This window comes from Lissotriton vulgaris, chromosome 2_1 (genome assembly GCF_964263255.1).
Source record: "Lissotriton vulgaris chromosome 2_1, aLisVul1.2, whole genome shotgun sequence".
Taxonomy (NCBI): domain Eukaryota; kingdom Metazoa; phylum Chordata; class Amphibia; order Caudata; family Salamandridae; genus Lissotriton; species Lissotriton vulgaris.
This window is the reverse complement of record NC_141687.1, coordinates 954277226-954296811: the sequence shown is the minus strand read 5'-3', so window position 1 is coordinate 954296811 and position 19586 is coordinate 954277226. Positions and strand designations below refer to the sequence as shown.

The following is a 19586-nucleotide window of genomic DNA, read 5'->3' as shown; positions in this document are numbered from 1 at the left end:
TGGCTGGGTTCAGGAGCTCCGGCTGGGGACCCCGAGGGCCCTGGGGAGGGCAGCCTCCCCACCCTGGGCTCAGTCTCCGGTCCTGCCATGGTGCCCGGGATGGTGTCCGGCGGTCCCGGGAAGGCCTCCCTGGCGCCTCTGGGCCTGGGAGCCCTGGCTGGGTCCAGGGGCCCTGTGGGCCCCGGGTCGAGTGCTCTGGCCCTGAGCCCCTTCCTGCCGCTCCACCAAGGGCCAAGGATGGGGGGTCCGTCGGTCCCATACAGTCCGCCCCTGCTTGTCAAGGTATCTGTGGGCCCCGGGTCGGAGGGCCCATCGGGTCCCCATCGCAGCCTTCATGGCTGGGGCCCAGCTGGGGCCCCAGGCCTCCGCTCCCCCATGCCCCGGCAACCGCTCACTTTCGTTGGGGATCAGAGCGACCAGATGGCTTCCCTTTCGAGCCCGGCCATCTGATCGCACCTTTCCCCTCGGCCATCTGATCGCACCTATCCCCTCGGCCATCTGGTCGCACCTATCCCCTCGGCCATCTGGTCGCACCTATCCCCTCGGCCATCTGGTCGCACCTATCCCCTCGGCCATCTGGTCGCACGCAATGCTTTCCAATGGTGTGACCAGATGGCAGGGCTTCCCTGGAAGTCCCGGGGAGGGCTCATTTGCCTCCCAGATACCAGCGAGGGCTACAGGAGGCCGGGCACATTCACCCCTTGGGTCCCCTCTGTCACCTTGTGTACATGGATTACAAGAAAGGGGGGTAATTTTCCTGCGGATTACTAGGGAGAGGGTCAGTCAGACCTTCATGAGGTTTGGCGAGCCCGAAACAGTGGAAGGCAGTACCCGGGCCTGCCCGCCGGGGTACCCAGGGGCCCGTGTATGCACCTGCCTCTCAGCCCATTCACAATGCTTCTTTTTCTCAGAGCCTGCTCAGTCAGAACTCCGTGAGGTCCAGCGATTCTTAGACAGGGGAAGGCAGCACCCGGGCCCACCCGCCGCGGACCCCAGGGGCCCGGGTCTGCGCCTGTCTCTCAGCATCTTCCTGATGGGCCTTTCCTCTGAGCCTGCTCGCCCGGGGAGTAGGCAGGGATGTGAAGCCGGCATCCCCCCACGCAGGGCGGCCTGCTAGGGGACACCCCGGCCGTACTCTGATCGATTTTGCGCTCTCGGTCCGTTTAGGGATGAACTGCTTGGCCAGCCTCGGCTGTTTCAAGCAAAGAGCTTCCACCCCACATGGACCGTCCAACTTGAGGGCCTGCTGCCTGGCGGGAGGCACTTCACCCTATCCAGCAGAGCGAAGGCCGAGCGGCCCCAGCAGTGTTCTGACCCGAGCGGAAGGGGTCGGGTGGCGCAAGGTCCTAGGATGCTGCTGCCGGGCAGGTCCGTAGGCCCCGTGCACCATGCCGTCACCCCTTTACTTCCAGCGCATTTCCACAGCAGCTCAGAACAACCGTTCCGAGGGGTGCTGCCGCCGCCAGGTCCGGCACCCCTGAGTCTCGCTCAAGCTGCACCTCGGCCTGCCTCTCCCTTCCGGGGGAGACGGCTGGGCCTGTCTGTGCCCGTGCAACCGCACTTCTCCACCCCTCCAGCGATCCCTGGATGTGCAAATGTTGCCGGTCAGGGAGATGGGCACGCGTCTCCCGAACCCACACTGTCAGCAGGTGCGGCTACCTGGTTGATCCTGTCAGTAGCATATGCTGGTCTCAAAGATTAAGCCATGCAACACGTGCATTAGCAGTGAAACTGCAAATGGCTCATTAAATCAGTTATGGTTCCTTTGATCACTCCATTTGTTACTTGGATAACTGTGGTATTTCTAGAGCTAATACATGCCGACGAGCGCTGACCTCCCGGGACGCATGACGAGCGCTGACCTCCCGGGATTATCAGCCCAAGACCAATCCAGGCTCGCCCGACCGCTTTGGCGACTCTAGATAACCTCGGGCTGATAGCACATCCCTGTGGCAATGTCTCGTATAAATTGCTGTCCCCGAGTACATTAGGCAAGGTGATTATTTTAGTGCACACCATGCTAAATACGGGAAGACAGATGAGTTGTTTACTTCCTCCGGTTAACGGTTTGATCAATCTCATTTTTTAGAACTTATTGATGTTCAAGTAGAACACACTGAACCTGTCTGGAGCCTAATACGGCCTTTTCAAGCAAGATCGCAAACATTGGATACCTCACAGATTATCCCAATCTAAGAAGGTACAAGGTTTTGTTTATGTGGTCTTGTATATGTAATTTTTTTAGGGTGAATTACAGTCCAGTTTTAATAAAACCGATTAAGAAGGACATGGGTGTATGGGGTCTTGATAGAAATTGATTTTTTGCTCTAGGACATCTGTAGAAGAAGTGAATTCTCGAGTACCACCTATCGACTTGCTAGGACGTGGAATTGATTTTTCTACGTTAGGTAAATTAAATTATATGTACAAAATAAATTTTTTCTTTTTTTATAAAAACTCTTTTGAGTCACTGGTGTGGTGATTTGGCTACCTTTCACTCATTCAATAAGCTTTTCTTCCCCGTCTGTTCTTTAGTTATGGCGTTTTTGGGTGAGTCATATACTGTGGAAACTGGGTGGGTTTGACATGTACAGTAAATGACTGTCATCCCACATATCATGCTAGCTTCACCATGAATGGTGAGGTGTATTGTTTTGCAGACATGAGACATTTGGGTCCATACATTCTCTGTTGTCGTTGGTTACTCTATGAGGTTATGGCTCCGAAGTGGGTGTTCTCATGGTTGTTTTTTGCATTACCTGTGTTTCCTCACTGGGACAGTTTCTGGTGATGAGAACATTTCCACATTTGCACATATGGTGAAGGGTACATGTGTATTGTTCGTAACTTGTACACATTACAAATGATTTGTTATTTTTAACAGCCCTGATGAAGCCCGCTGGGGTGAAACGCGTTGGATGTGTGGATAAAGAATAATATAAGATTTTTCTATGAAGACAAGTTTCTTCAATAATCTGTGTGATTTGTGCGCATACTGCATGCCATTCAATTCGAGCCTCTTTGAGCAATTATAATGTATAGTCTAAATTGAAGCTCTAGGGCAGTGGACTTACAAAGGAGGGCACGAGCTAGACTGTTGGACAAATGTACATTGAGTGAAAAAAGAGCAAGTGTGGCTGTAATTGTTTTCCCTCACTGCCTTTGTGGTTTTTGATATTGAAACTTGATTATCTAGAGGAAGTAAACGTCGTAACAAGGTTTCCGTTGGTGAACCTGCGGAAGTATCATTAACCGCTCTCGGTGTGACTGTCAACTGGGGTGGAATGTTCTCAGTGCGCCCTGACTGCGTCGCGCCGCCGGGCGGGGAGTCCCACGCCGGGGGTCTGCGCCGATGTCAGTTACTCACCCGACCTGTCTTGAAACACGGACCAAGGAGTCTAACACGTGCGCGAGTCGGATGGCCCGAGCGAAACCCTGTGGGCAATACAGATGAGGGTTGGCACGTGCTACGCTTCCAGTGGCGGGCGCACCACAGACCCGTCTCACCCGCTCCGTCGGGGAGGTGGAGCATGAGTGTGCGTTATAGGAGCCGAAAGATGGTGACATATGCCTAGGCAGGTCGAAGGCAGAGGAAACTCTGGTTGAGGTCCGTAGCGGTCCTGACGTGCAAATCGGTCGTCCAACCTGGGTATAGGGGCGAAAGACTAAATCGAACCATCTAGTAGCTGGTTCCCTCTAAAGTTTCCCTCAGGATAGCTGGCACTCGGAGCCCCCAGTCTTATCTGGTAAAGCGAATGATTAGAGGTCTTGGGGATGAAACGATCTTCAAAAACCACAGTTGATGGACAGAATGCAGAACAATGTCATACATTCACCCCAGTACAGATATCTGGGCCTAAATCCATCGTTTTCTTGCACTCCACACCACCCCAATTAAGACATGGCCATATGCAAATCAGCCTTGACCCTGTGCCTCATGGGAACAGTCCAGCCCGAACTGCCAAGCTATGTCTTTCCTGGACCGGAATCAAGCATCCTAGGACCGGTTTCTGGCTATCAGCCGTCTTCAGCCAGGATAGCTTGACTTCAGTGGTGTGGAGAGCATGGGACTCACGTCTGAGCATACCCAACCCACTCGGGGTGACAAATGCAAAAACCACATTTGATGGACAGAATACAGAACAATGTCATACATTCACCCCAGTACAGATCTCAACATATTCTCAAACTTTAAACGGTTTAGAAGCCTGGGTCGCTGGCGAGAAGCCGGGCATGGAATGCAAGTGTCTAGTGGGCCGCTTTTGGTAAGCAGAACTGGTGCTGCGAGATGAACTGAACGCCTGGTTAAGGCGCCCGATGCCGATGCTCATCAGACCCCAGAAAATGTGTTGGTTGATATAGACAGAAGGACGGTGGCCATGGAAGTTGGAATCCGCTAAGGAGTGTGTAACAACTCACCTGCCGAATCAGCCCCTGGGAGAGTTCTCTTTTCTTTGTGAAGGGCAGGGCGCCCTGGAATGGGTTCTCCCCGAGAGAGGGGCCCGAGCCTTGGCAAGCGTCACGGTTCCACCGGCATCCAGTGAGCTCTCGCTAGCCCTTGAAAATCCGGGTGAGATGGTGTAAATCTTGTGCCGGGCCACAAGCATATCCGCAGCAGGTCTCCAAGGGGAACAGCCTCTGGCATGTTGGAACAATGTAGGTAAGGGAAGTTGACAAGTCAGATCTGTAACTTCGGGATAAGGATTGGCTCTAAGGGCTGGGTTGGTCGGGCTGGGATGTGAGGCTGGGCGTGCGCTGCAGCTGGACGAGGCGCCTCCTTTCGGGGCGGCGACGACTCTGGACGCGACCCAGGCCCTTCCTGTGGATTGCCCCACCTGCGGTGGTCGCCTCTCCCAGTGTCCCCTCTCCAGGGGCACAGGGCGGGCGTTCTGCCTCAGCCAGAGCCAAGCAGCTGACTTAGAACTGGTACGGACAAGGGAATCCGACTGTTTAATTAAAACAAAGCATCGCAAAGGACCGATGCGGGTGTTGCCACGATGTGATTTCTGCCCAGTGCTTTGAATGTCAAAGTGAAGAAATTCAATGAAGTGCGGGTAAACGGCGGGAGTAACTATGACTCTCTTAAGAGGTAACCCTTATAAAGCATATTGTTTTAAACTGTTGATCCTTTAATATTTAAATGTGGTTATACAGTTACATATCAGTTTATAGTTGACACAAGATTTAATATAGATGTGAATTTTATAGATGTGAATTTTTCAGAATTTTATAGATGTGCATTTTCTAGTTTGATATGCACAATTTGTAGATGTGTATTTTCATAGATGTGTGCTTATGACGATTTTGAAAAATTGTGTACATCATCATTATTAAAATGTCTTGAATGATGAATGGGTCTCAAATAATTACATACACATAATTACCACACATTGATTATTGATGTCCTGTTAATCATACTTTAATTTCTCAGGACTGTTCGTAGACAATTTTAAATTGTTGGAATAGTACTGCAAGGTGTACTATCTCTGGCCTATACGTGATCCCAGTTCCAGTGAGGACAGCGTTCAGTGTGGCTGTACTCCGGAGCGAAAGAATGTTGTATTGTTGGAAGCAAAACAGATTTGTGGCTGGTGGGCAGCATAATAACCCAGAATGAGCCACCGCGAGGTGGTACAGAAATAGCCAAATGCATTGTCATGTAATTAGGGACGTGCATGAATGGATGAACGAGAACCCCACAGTACCTACCTACTATCTAGCGAACCACAGCCAAGGGAACAGGCTTGGCAGAATCAGCGGAGAAAGAGAACCCTATTGAGCTTGACTCTAGTCTGGCACTGTGAAGAGACATGAGAGGTGTAGGATAAGTGGGAGGCCCTCGGGTCGCCGGTTAAATACCACTACTCTTATCATTTTTTCACTGACCCGGTGTGGGGCTCTCGCTTCTGGCTCGGGCGCAACTCATTCCGAGGACAGTGGCAGGTGAGGAGTTTGACTGGGGCGGTACACCTGTCAAATGATAACGCAGGTGTCCTAAGGCGAGCTCAGGGAGGACAGAAATCTCCCATGGAGCAGAAGGGCAAAAGCTCGATTGATCTTGATTTTCAGTATGAATAGAGACCCTGAAAGCGGAGCCTCACCATCCTTCAAGTTTTTGGGTTTCAAGCAGGTGGTGTCAGAAAAGTTACCACAGGGATAACTAGCTTGTGGCGGCCAAACGTTCATAGTGACGTCGCTATGAACGTCGCTTTTTGATCCTTCGATGTTGGCTCTTCCAATAATTGTAAAGCAGAATTCACCAAGCGTTGGATAGTTCACCCACTAATAGGGAACGTGAGCTGGGTTCAGACCGTTGTGAGAGAGGTTAATTTTACCCTACTGATGATGTGTTGTTGCAATAGCAATCCTGCTCAGTATGAGAGGATCCGCAGGTTCAGACATTTAGTGTATGTGCTTGGCTGAGAAGTCAATGGGGCAAAGCTACCATCTGTGGGATTATGACTGAACGCCTTTAAGTCAGAATCCCCCCTAAACCGTAACAATACCGCCGTGCCGTTGAGCCTCGGTTGGCCTGGGATAGCCGGCCTCTCTTGGGGGGCCGGTGTACAGAACCGCTAGCTTGGGGACCGGCGCGCGGACAGAAGGGGGCCGCCTCCATCACCCTTAGTGCACCGCATGTTCGTGAGGCACCCAGTGCTAAATCATTCGTAGATGACCGAATTCTGGGTCAGGGTTTCTTAAGTAGCAGAGCAGCTACCTCGCTGCGATCTATTGAAAGTCAACCTCTGAGCCAAGCTTTTGTCTCTACGTGCGTGAGTGCCCGCGGATGCCCTCCTCCACCACCACACCCAGGAGTGGGGGTCCTTCTGCTACCAGGGAGGGACACGGAGTGGGTAACGTGGGCCTGTGGGAGGCCACCTCCACCACGTGCTCCCCGGCACGGGGGCCTCCCCCTCCTGTCCTTGCCCCACCGGGGCAGAATGTGAGGATATCTATCCAATGATGGGCATTTACCACATGACAAAAGTTGTGTTGCAGGAAGTGGATGGACGATGCACACACTGAGGCTGACATCTTTGTAAGCACAACCGTTCAGTCAGTATTGAGGAGAACTCATTAGGTTAGTTTGTTACAAGGTATGCTCATCATTTCTGAAGCTATAGAAACATTGCATTGGAATGCTTTCTAGAACAAGACTGACATATAGGTTTGCATATCTCATCTCTGTAGGTCTTGGAGATGACCACACCCGCTGTCAATGGAAGCGTCTGTAGTTATGACGAAGTCAGATATTTGCATCAAAAATGTCAGGCCCTTGGAGAGATTGGAGATCTGGGACCACCACACTAGTGTCTCCTCCATCGGTCGAGTGATGTTTATAAGGTTGTCAAAAGACCCTTCTGTTTGGATCCACTGTTTTTGACGTTCCTCTTGTAATGGTCTCATTCTGCAAGAGGGACCGGATTTATTGCATTCCAATTAGCAACTATTACAAGTTAAATATCACTTTAAAAAGATTTAGCAAGTTTAGAAATCGATAGATTTGTTTATTCTAGCACACAGTACTTTAGATGCGCCAAGAATCAAAGATGAGGGAAGGCGCAGGGGAGGCGAGGTGCCGGAAACGCAAAGCAATGCTTCGGTTACTGCATAAGGGAGGTGATGTGTCGATTCTTTACTGCTAGGCAGGTGAGGTGATGCATTGGTTCCTTACTTGAAGGGGAGGATACGTCAGTCCCTTACTGGCAGGGGAGTTGATGCAGTGGTTTTCAGACATGCTCCCCTAGTTCCTTACTGTGGCAGGTGCTGTGTTGATTTCACAACTGAAAAGCAGGCGCTACACTGGAGCGGGTGCCATGGACGTCGGTGACACTCTGCTCGGTATTCACTCTACAGAGATTCTTATGATGCACTGCGATGGCAAGCTGGGGCCTGCGGTGAAAGCCGTGGTCAATGCTGCAAGCGGGAACCATGTTTCGGTGCAGGCAGCGGTAATGTGTCGATCTTTTGCAGCGGTGAGTCTAGAAAACAGGCACTGGGAGTCAATACATGGATTTTCTCCTTCTGATCACCAGGTTACACTTCCAAGGGCCACAGAAACTGGATTTGGCACCACTTCGCTAGTCAGGACTCTCAGCAGAATAGCCCAGGCACAGGCAGGTGAATTCTTTGAAGGCTCTGAAAGGTAACAGGAGGCAAGCACACAAGCCTTTGGAGAACCTTGTAAGCTGGAAGTAGAGAGCAAATTCCAGTCCTTTCACTCCTAGGACAGAAGCAGCAGGCAATCAATAACAAAACAACAGGCAGAGTGTCAGTCCCTCCTACAGCATCCAGCTCTTCTTCCTGGTAGAATGTCCTCAGCCCAGATTTGTTCTGATCTTGGGGTGTCAGAGGTTCAGTACTTATACCCTTTTCTCCCTTTGAAGTAGGCAAACTTCAAAGGAAAGTCTTTGTAATGCACAAGACCCTGCCTTTACCTGGCCTGGCTACAGACACACTACATGGGGGTGGAGATAGCTTTGTGTGAGGACAGGCACAGCCCTATTTAGGTGTCAGTGACAACTCCTCCCACCACTCTAACTCAGGAAGGCCCATCAGCCTGATGATGGGCCATAAGGGTATGCAAGGCAAACCTCAGCTCCCTTTGTTTGACTGTCTAGTGTACGTACAATAGCCCAACTGTCAGAAAACCCAGATGTGTATTCTACAGACAGACATATGTACAGAATGGTTAAGCTTTCTAAAAGTGGCATTTTCAAACACACAATTTAAAAACCAACTAATGCAAAAGCTGTATTTTGAAATTGTAAGTTCAGTGACCCCTAAACTCCAAATCTCTGCCTGCTCCCAATTGGAAATTACACTTAAAAGATATTTCAAGGTAATCTCTATGTTATTGCAATAGTTATCACAATAGTGAACAAGCATTTGCAATGCAATAGGTCTCGCATTAGGAAAGTTTGAGCTATTGGTATTGTAAATGACAATTTTTTTATTTATGTGTTGGTTTTGAAAATAGCAAAATTAATAGCTTCGTCATTTACAATGCTAATATTTTTAACTTTCGCAAATGTGACACCTATAGCATTTGTAATGTAATATGTGTTGTATTTACGTGTCACAGCAGCAGAAGAGGGTGGCACAGCAGCAGAAGAGGGTGGCACAGCAGCAGAAGAGGGTGGCACAGCAGCAGAAGAGGGTGGCACAGCATCAGAAGGGGTGGCACAGCGGCTGAAGAGGGTGGCACAGCGGCAGAAGAGGGTGGCACAGCGGCAGAAGAGGGTGGCACAGCGGCAGAAGAGGGTGGCACAGCGGCAGAAGAGAGAGGCACAGCAGCAGAAGAGAGAGGTACAGCAGCAGAAGAGAGAGGTACAGCAGCAGAAGAGAGAGGTACAGCAACAGAAGAGAGGTACAGCAGCAGAAGAGAGAGGTACAGCAACAGAAGAGAGAGGCACAGCAGCAGAAGAGAGAGGCACAGCAGCAGCAGAAGAGAGAGGCACAGCAGCAGCAGAAGAGAGAGGCACAGCAGCAGCAGAAGAGAGAGGTACAGCAGCAGAAGAGAGAGGTACAGCAGCAGAAGAGAGAGGCACAGCAGCAGAAGAGAGGTACAGCAACAGAAGAGAGAGGCACAGCGGCAGAAGAGAGGCACAACACCAGAAGAGAGAGGCACAGTGGTGAAAGCAGAAGAGGAAGCAGAGTAACTCTATGTGGCAACGTAGAAAAAGATTGGTTAGGCCATAAGGCTCCGGACATCATGAGAGCTACCACCTAAAAGATAGGGTAAATACAAAAATGGGCTTACATCAGATGGTCCCACATATAACATTGCCATGTACAATGAACCGTGCTATACATAAAGTGTCAGTACTACCCAGCCGGGTTAAAAACGAAATGATTACCATATAACAGAGGAAGTCACAAAAAGCTCACATTGTAAGAGCGTGAGTCAATGTCATTGTCGCTACCTTTAGCAATAAGTCGCATTGCGTAAACTTGAGTAAAGATATGTGCCATTAAGAAGTTATCGAAATATTGAAATGCCAAAAGCCACCAGAAACGGCATTCTCACTTGGTAAAATGTGTTGTCGGTTACCTCGTTTAAGAAAAACCAAAACATGCCACCTGACTTTCAATATCGAAGCTCACCCGAGCAAAAATCAGATACTAGCGGGATCCGAAACATTGTGTAACACATGATCCCTGTATAACCAGTGTTAATACTACGGGGCCTCCCAAGCGACACAAGAAGGAAATATAATTATATTTTAATTAGAGGGTGCTTACCCCTCTTGCCCCCGAAAGAAATCACCGCCGCAGCCCTGCTCCGTGAAAACCGGAAGTCAGGCACTTTTGGCCGAGACGGGGGCGGGGCCTGCAATCCGGCAGGAAGTCCTGCCCGCCGACACCGAGGAAGAAGTGAAGATGGCCTCTCCGCAGCCCGGGGCTCCCATGAGTTGAGGAGAGTCCCGGGGCTGCCAACAGCCAGAGTGTTGCAGGGCTCCCAGGTGCTGGAGGGAGCCCCGGAAGTGAAGTCCTGTCCCCTGGTGCCGTGAGGAGACTGCCGCAGAGAGGAGCCCGATGCCCAGCAACAGCCCGGTGAGTGCCCGACCAGCCCGAAAGAGCCCGGTGAGTGGGAGGGGAGGGGAGGGGGGTGTTCGCGCGTGTGTCTGTGTGTGTTCGAATGTGTCTGTGTGTGTGCGTGTGGGTCTGCGTGTGTGTATGCAGTGTGTGCCTGTGTATGGCTGTGTATGTGCGCATGCGTGAGTGTGGTGTGTGTCTCTGTGTATGCGCATGCGTGTGTGGTGCTGTGCGCGGCCCCGAGGAGGAATCTGAGACCGCGACGCTCGTGCTTGAGCTCCGTCTCAGATTCCTTCTAACACGCCAACAACAGTTGTCTTCGCAGACAAAGCAGGCTCCGCCTGCTTTTAGGTCTGCTCGCCCTAAAAACAACATTAGCAGTACCACACTATTAGGACCTGTAAAACACACCAGTACATGCCCTACTTTTCAAATACAGTGCACCCTGCCCAACGAGGCTGCCATGGCCCTACCTTAGGGGTGACTTATATTTGGTAAAAGGGAAGGTTTGGGCCTGGCAATTGGGTGCACTTGCCAGGCCCAAATGGCAGTTTGAAACTGCACACAAACACTGCACTGGCAGGCCTGAGACATATTTGCAGGACTACTCATGTGGGTGGCACTCCTTTACCTTATACAAGGGGTAAAGGCAGTCGAGACAGCCCAGTCATCAAAGTGTACCCTTTTCTTTTTGCAAGTCTTACAGGGTCTGAAAATGGCTTTCTTCACTGTATCAGACATTGTAGTAGAAGCAGCTTTCCGAGATCTAAAAGTAGAAAACCGAGCAGAGCTCGGGGAGACCCCCTTCACACATGATGTGCAGTAAAATTCTGAGGGAAACAGTCTCTCTTGGGAGTGCCATAGAGGGTGCTATCGACTGATTAAAAAAAAAAGACCAAACTTCAAACCTTAATTAAAGGGCCTAGATAGGCAATCTAAGTGACTTCATTACCACTGGAGCCTACGATAGTGATCCACACTGTTTAATTATGGTACTGTGGGACTCCCACTTTGACAAGAAGGAATGATTCTAAAAATGATCCCATACTGGAGAAATTATCATCCCTAGAAAATAACAAACATGAGAGAAGGGACAGAGCAAAAACACTCCTTGTACTAAAGGTCACAAGATTAGTTTAGAAGACGAACAGCACAACAACATTAGAATATATACTACTATAGGAAGTTATAAATGAAAAATCTTGAGAGATTGGGTGGGAGTCAAAGTACTGAAAACAACGAAACAGAACTGAAGAGCTGTTCTGAGAGAAACCAGGTGGGGTATGGAATTCCACAAGGAAGGGTTGCCAAAATCCCCTTGAGCACACTAATGCTCGTAAATGGGATATTTGTTTGAAGTCTTCAGGAATTAGGGGTCTGCTCCCTATCAGCAGTCTCTTAGTATTGGGTCCATACGGCTAAGGCACTGATGTAGGATTGTACGTTGAGATTTTTGTGTAATAAAAATCCAAGTGATTTTACACATGATACAATGTGGTTCTTAATTTCCACTAGACTGTCTCAGTGGACCCACTTTCTTTGTGGTTTAGAAAGATTTTCTGAGAGTTCCCAATCGTTAGAATATTGCATGCTAATTGTGCATGATCTCAGTATCTCTTCACATTTTTGTGTTCTTATGTGTGGTGTTCTCCTCTGTCTATGTTCTCAATTGCTCCTTGGTTTGGACCTCGTGGGGAATGTGGCAAAGCAAGCGAGGGTTTCAAATTTATGGGTTCTAACGTCTCTTTAGAGAAGAGCAGATGTGCTTCATACCATAGGAACGGCAATTCAACCATGTCAGAAATGCGTCTGTGCTGATGATATGTTCTATACTGAGGTTGTTCATTGGTCAGATTTTCTTTTCCATCTTCCTACTTATCTTACTAAGAATCTTCTCAAGCGTTTGTTTTCTTTATGAAGGTTTGTCTTTTCATTTTCCTATTTTCATTGAATACTTATTCTTCAAAGAGGTGCTTTAACCAATTGATTAAATAGTTAGGCCCTGGCGTTATTTTATGATTTTGTTTTATGAAGAGACTTATCTGGTATGTTGCAGCTGCTATGGAGAGGTCTTTGCCTGCTATATTGTAATCTACTTTTGTTGTGTAATGGTAGGCTAATGCTCAGATGCCTGTTCAAATCATTTTGTTCATCCTGAAGAACGCTTTCCTTGCATTGAGAGATGGAACGTATTGTGAATGAGACGTGTGCATGTGCTCAGATCATTATTGGTGGCTTCAACCAGAGGAGAGAAACTATTGTTACTGACATCACTTGGAGGAAAGTAACTATTTTTGACAGGTGAGACTCTGTATGGTACATTTTCAAACATTATACACTCAAAAGTTGTGTGGCACCACAAAGCATTATATTTTACTGTACCAATTTTTACGAGTCAGCTGTGCTATCATCTCTCAAATACTTTGATATATATCATGGACCTTCTTTTCTCACAGCCTTCCAGACGGTATCGACCAGTAGACTGCCTAGTTACGGATTCACTATGAACAGGTTTGTTTAAGAAGTGCACCAAAGGTCTGGAAATCCCTATTAACATCACCCAGAGCATTGCCCTGCCACAGCATTTTCAAAAGAGCCTACTGCTCCAACGCAATATATATTTATGTATACATAATGCTTTTATTTTATAGCAGTATTTATACAGCATGGACCTAGCGCAGCAGACACTTTAAATAGAACACATTTTCATTGCATATCAAGGTGCCAACTCTTAATATACACATTACAATTGTACATATTAGAGGAGTAAAAACATAGAATCCGTTTTGAAAGACAGGATGTTGAAGTATAATTTGAATACTAGAGTTTTTATTTCTCTACAGAAGCCAGCAGCTTTGGATTTAATCTGATGAGGTCAGGGATGGTGTTCCATAGTTTTGGGCAAGGAGTGGGAAGACTTGTTTTAAAGTTTTGCTTTTTTTTGTTCTTAGTATTTCAAGGATCAATGCCTTGTATTGCGTTTTCTGTCTGAGGGTTGAAGATTTTACATGAAGTAAATAGAATTGTGAGTTAACCATGTGTTTTGAATTGGACCTGTGCTTTGAGGAAAAGTCAATACAGTTGTTTCAGGATGGGGGTCATATGGTTCACTTTTTGGTGTCTGGCAAGTCTGGCTGCGGCATGGAGTATTGCTCTTAAAGGAGCAGTGTATAATTCAGGTTGGCTAGCAAGGTTTGCATTTTCTCAGTTTAAGTGGTCAAGTCAAGAGAGATTGAAGGCTTAAGTTCCCTGAGCAGATGTACTGGATAGAAGGCATGTTTGGTTATATGGTGATATGGTCCTTCAGGTTTAGGTTGTGGCTGATGATGACTCCAAGAGACTTTATGTGTGGTACTAAAAAACATGAAATCGACTAGTAGTTGTAGTGAACTTAGATTTTTGTGTATTGGAGGTGGAGAACTAGTTGTTAATTCAGTTTTTGTTGGTTTAATTGTTAGAGAGATAGAATGTAGCCATTTAAAGAGTTTCTCCAAAACGATTCACAGGTTAGTGATTCAAGAGGGGTCCAAGACACCAAAGTAAAGCCTGGTGTCATCGGCATATTGGTGTAGGAGGATGGCTCTGTCTTGAAGTACTGAGATAAGAGGAACCATATATGAGTTGAAAAGATGGAAGGAGGAAGTAAGGAACCATGTAGAACTCAGATTTCTAGTGGACGGGTGACTGATTCAAAGGTTTACAGTTTTATAAATTGAGACTGTGCAGGGAGGAAGGACTTTCAGAACATTTCTTTTTTTACTTCCACTCTGGTATTCAGGATATGACTCACGACGTTGTAGTATAGGAAGATGAACACTGCTGAGAGGTCAAGAAGCACCAGGCATCCCTTTCCTCTAGACTATTGAAAGAATCCTCTATTATCTGGATTGTGGCCATGTTGCTGCTGTATTTGGACTGGAATCCAGGCTGATAGGAATTTAGTAGGTTATCAGTGGAATTGTGATTTATTATTGGTCTGGCGGCAGCTTTCACAAATATTTTTCCAAGGCAGGCAAGTTTTAAAAATGGTCTGAGGTTTTCAGATCCCTGCAATCTAATTAGGGCTTCCTGAGAAGTGGGTTGATTTGAGCCTTTGGACACAGTTGATAGGAAACATCTTTCTCAAGAGAATCATTGGCATGCTTTCAAATGAGAGCAGAGATATCTGTTTGATCAGCTTTTGCTAGAGATGCAGGAATTGGCTGTTAGCATTAAAAGAGTTTTCAGAGTAAAAGATTTATAAACTGTGCTGGGTGTCATATTTGTGAAAGGAGCACCACGGGGCAGAGGATCTTTTGGGAATGTCTGACAAAGTCTTTTGTTAGTCTTTTTGGCAAATTTAATAATAGAATGGACCTTCATGAACTTAGAGATTAGGGATAACTCGGAACAAAATGTCTTACTGTAAATAGTTTACTTCTGTTCTCCCCGCCTAAAAATTTCCTAATTTTCCTTAATGTAAGTTTTGTCTCGATCACATTCTGTTTTGTAGTTAGATCGGCTACTATTGATGCAATTGATGCAATTTCTTGCATATGCTCAAAGTCAACATAAGCCGGAAGCTTCAAAGCTAACAGCATGTCCTGTTTGCGCAGGTGCTGCAGGCTGGGCCAAAGGGAGTGAAGCTGTTGGAAGGGAAGGGTAGGTGATGCGGTGGAATCTTTAAGTGGCAAATACTACCAAAGTCAATTAAAATAGCAAATATTGCTAAGAAGAGAATTTGGGTGGCTCTGGGCTTCATGGTAGCCAAGCGCAAAATTGCACATCTATGGAGGGCCCCGAATCCACCCAACATTGGCGATTGGGCCAAGGACATGGATTGGTGTATGGTGACAGAAGTTCCTGTTTATGTCTCTAGGGGTTGCCCGATGAAATGGTCACAAATATGGGGGTCATGGAACACTTTGTGGGGATATATCTGAACCACCTGGGAGCGGGGATGAGGGGGCTGCTGTAGTTGTATAATATGTGATTTTTTACTACACTTTTAAAGTACTGTGTCATGAGTTATTACTGCTGTGTCAATGTGCTCTACAGACAATTTGAGCATTGTGGTGCTTTGATTGTTTACATGTCTTTTTAAAAAAAAAAAAAAAAAAATAGCAAATATTGGGTAAGTACAAAAATAACGTTACGACTGACATTTTATATCATGTGCACCAAAAACTGAAAAGCACATTGGCACTTTAATCATAGGTGCTACAGTACTCAACAGTACTCTTTTGGTTATTAATCACTTGAAGGAAAGTTGGAGTTGATCCTCCCATGAACCTGGAACCTACAAGTTCCACATAGGACTCTGCATTTCAGCCCAACAAACTAGGTTAGAAACTCCCAAGGTAATAGGTAACACCTTTACTGAATATACAAATTACCAGTGGTAATTACCAGTGGTAATTTGTATAGGCCCACGACAAAATTAATGGCCTTCAGGCAGGTAACAGTTGCCATGATTGCCCAACACAACGGTACACAGTGTACTGATTTAGGAAGGATTGAATCTGAACAAACACCAAAATTCAAACAGGAGACCCAAAGGTTGCAAACCGGAGACCCAAAGGTGCAATGACCGTAACCTACCAAAATGTCTAAGCCGCATGATAATATAACACAACATAGAAACACAGAGCTAATTCTAGATTGCCACAAGCTAGAAAACTAGGTCAAGAATGAAAGAGCTAGTTCTGTCAGGAGAGCTAAGTAGACAAGAGAGATGGCAGCTCTGCGGGGAGAGAGTGGGGGGAGGTGAGCAGCGGAAACGAGAGAAGGGCACACAGAGAAGGCGCGAGGCAACAAGGAGGAGACAGACGGAAAGAGATAGGAACCTGGGAGGAAAACGTAAAAGAGAAAGAAGTAAAGAAGAGAACAGGGTGAAAATGAAAGGGTGAAGAGGGCGGTGATAAAGTGGAGGAAAACAGCAACGAGGGGGGGGGGGGGGGGGGAGTTAACAAAACTAGTATTTAAAAAAAGAAATGGCTGCAAGCAGGGAACACGGGCAGAGACGCCAAGAAAGGCACAGGGAGGAAACGAGACGGCCTAAAAACACACATTACATAGTCCTGGCTTTGCCATCCGTCACACCCAGCAATATTCCAAAGACCACAGTGCAGAAGACACAACAATGCACAGTGATCCTGACTTGATCGGTAAGAAAGCCCACAGTGCTAAGAAGCAATATTAATAGCATTTGAATATTGTTTTTAGCGATACAATTGCACTTCTCTTGGGTTCAGCAGAGGATATGCCAAGCTGTGTCTGATTTTGAGGTAAACCCCGAATTTGAATCTTCTTATGGGGATGAGGGAACCCACCACCCAGGACCATTTTGCAGTTAAGTTCTGATTGGACCCTCCTTAACAGTATTTTGGGGCTCAGATAGGGCCTTCTTGGAACTTTCTTTTGGGAGGACAGAAAAAGGCTCCTTTGAGCGAGAGCTGCATTTGTGCGTGAATAGGAACTGGTTGGGATTTTCAATTTTTTAAGTTTCAAGATCTCGCCATGTAAACAGGACACAGTGCTTCCAGTCCTCGAGGAGAGGGTCTCCGTTCATTTCAACTAAAAGAGTCGAAATAACTCAAATTAAAAGAATGACTTGTAAAATAACTCTACAGGACTTGGCACGTGTTCTGCTGACCTGAGTCAGTTAGCAGCTCTCGCTGGATCTGCTCCCCCCTAGGAGCTAGGCCTTGCTTTCAGACAAGACCTCTCTGAGGAGCCTGCAGCTCCGAGCACAACTCCCCTTCGCCAAGCTCGGTGTGTACGAGTCCTAGCTGCTCGAGACGAGGCACCCAGAGGCAGCACCTTCTTTCCGAGTACACATCAGAGAGAGTGCAAAATATTCCCCTCCTCCCCCTTCAGAAGACTCCGAGCGCCTCTCACCTGTGTCCAAGGGATTGTGTCCTTCTCGGGCAGCAGACAGGGACTCCGAGGCACAGGACAAGCCCTGGGCACGACGCTGCACAACGACCTCCCTCTGTCCAGGTGAGCGACAAAAGAGGGAATGCACTTTACTCCGGTCAGTAAATATTGACCTGCACTACGTCCGGTTAAACATTGGATGTGATCGGGAACATGCTGCTCTGTCCACCCGCTGAATCTCACACCCGCCCCTCCTCCCTTCTCTTTTCCTGGTTTATCACCCCCGGCGTCAAACTCCTCGTGAGCAGTGTCTGACACCTACGGAGTTTATCATGAACGAGACGGCAGGAAAGGAAAAGCCACGTTTGCCATCCAGCTGTCTTGCCTCCAAGCAGCACGACCATCTTTCTCCGAGGCTTGGCAGAAATGCCTCGGAGAAACACACGGTAGTTTTCGGATTCGGGGGCGTGTTTTTAGCTTTGAGTGACGGATGACGTCACAGGTAGAAAGAAGCTAAAAAACACGCCCCCGAATCCGAAAAAGACGGGGCTTAAGGGGAGTGACGCCCCTCTCCTCCAATGGCTGGCCAGCATTTACTAGATAGAGAAAAGGGGGTGGTGATGAACAGAGTGTCTGAGTTAAACAGACCACTCTTACCCAGTCCAAAGATCAGGGCTTGATCCATCACCGTTATTTATCTCACTGCCCCATCCCAGCTCAGAACCTGGCTATATGCAAATCAGTCTGTCCCTGGCCCAGTGCATCATGGGAACAGGGCAGACTAAACTACCAAGCCAATTCTTCACCAGAAAGGAGACAAGCTACCGGGGACCGGTTTCTGGCATTTCAGCCTTCTTCGGCCCGGCTTGCTTGAATCCTGATGGAGCAGTGAGAAAGGGACTCATGTCTGAGTATACCCTGCCACACCTATAGTGGCCAAAAACGATTTAGAAAAGGGGGTGGTGATGAACAGAGTGTCTGAGTTAAACAGACCACTCTTACCCAGTCCAAAGATCAGGGCTTGATCCATCACCGTTATTTATCTCACTGCCCCATCCCAGCTCAGAACCTGGCTATATGCAAATCAGTCTGTCCCTGGCCCAGTGCATCATGGGAACAGGGCAGACTAAACTACCAAGCCAATTCTTCACCAGAAAGGAGACAAGCTACCGGGGACCGGTTTCTGGCATTTCAGCCTTCTTCGGCCCGGCTTGCTTGAATCCTGATGGAGCAGTGAGAAAGGGACTCATGTCTGAGTATACCCTGCCACACCTTTTACTAGGTCAGCCAATGGAGAAGAGGGGCGGGTTCAAGCCCCCTTACTAAAAAACATTAAATCTTCGGAGCTCCGCCCCCACTGCTTAGAGCAGTGCGACAGAGTCCTCGACCTAAAAAACATGCAGTGGCCTGGCGAGGTGGGACAGTTTCTTCGTACAATAAATGCACTAAGAATCAGTCAATGTAACTAAGGAGCTTAAAGAGACTCCACCATATTAAAATAAATTTTTAATAGCCCATTACGAATAGTTATATGTTATATTACCTGATGCCTAACATGTACATCCATTTATAATTAGATATGGTTAATGGTAATAAAGCAATTACCCATCCAGTTTACCAATAAGTTCAGAATTGTATATCCAACTGAATTGTATGCTCATTGCCACCCCTAACCCTTTAAGACATATGATCTCAGTTTTTTTTTTAGTAGATTAATTAAGCTATGACTGGGACAATAGTAATCCTCACATCTATCAAATAGTTCTTCCCACGCCACAAGATCAAAAAAACGCAGCTTCTTTGCTTAAAACAGGATCAAGGTTTTTATTTTATCAAGAGTTGGTGACAGTAGCAGCACTTGTTGCAAAAAGGGGAGCAGATTTGAGCAAAGGCCTACAATCGAGTGTGAATGTGCACCAGCCTGGTAACAGAACATTTCACATACAGTATCTTTTAGTGTGGATGCCATCTTCTGCATTTTGGCGCTATGTACAATATTGCATTTCATGAATAAATTACAATAAACTGTCAGTAATTTCTCATTCTTGAAATAAGATGTATCTGACCTAATGGTCTAAGGCTTCTCTAAAAGCCACAAAGACATTGCATAGCTGGCCCAGCTGCTTGATTTCTAAAAGAAAAAAAAAGTGACAGGGCTGTAGTCAGGAAGCCACTGAAGGTTTCAGCAC

At 47.3% G+C, this 19586-nt stretch overlaps 1 protein-coding gene and 1 pseudogene across 2 annotated transcripts in view; one reads left to right on the top strand and one right to left on the bottom strand.

Annotated features, from left to right (window-relative positions):
* Positions 1-19586, bottom strand: part of KIAA0319L (KIAA0319 like) — a 962229-nt gene that overhangs the window by 569834 nt on the left and 372809 nt on the right. The window lies entirely within an intron of this gene.
* LOC147731469 (28S ribosomal RNA) lies at positions 4648-6761 on the top strand (annotated as a pseudogene).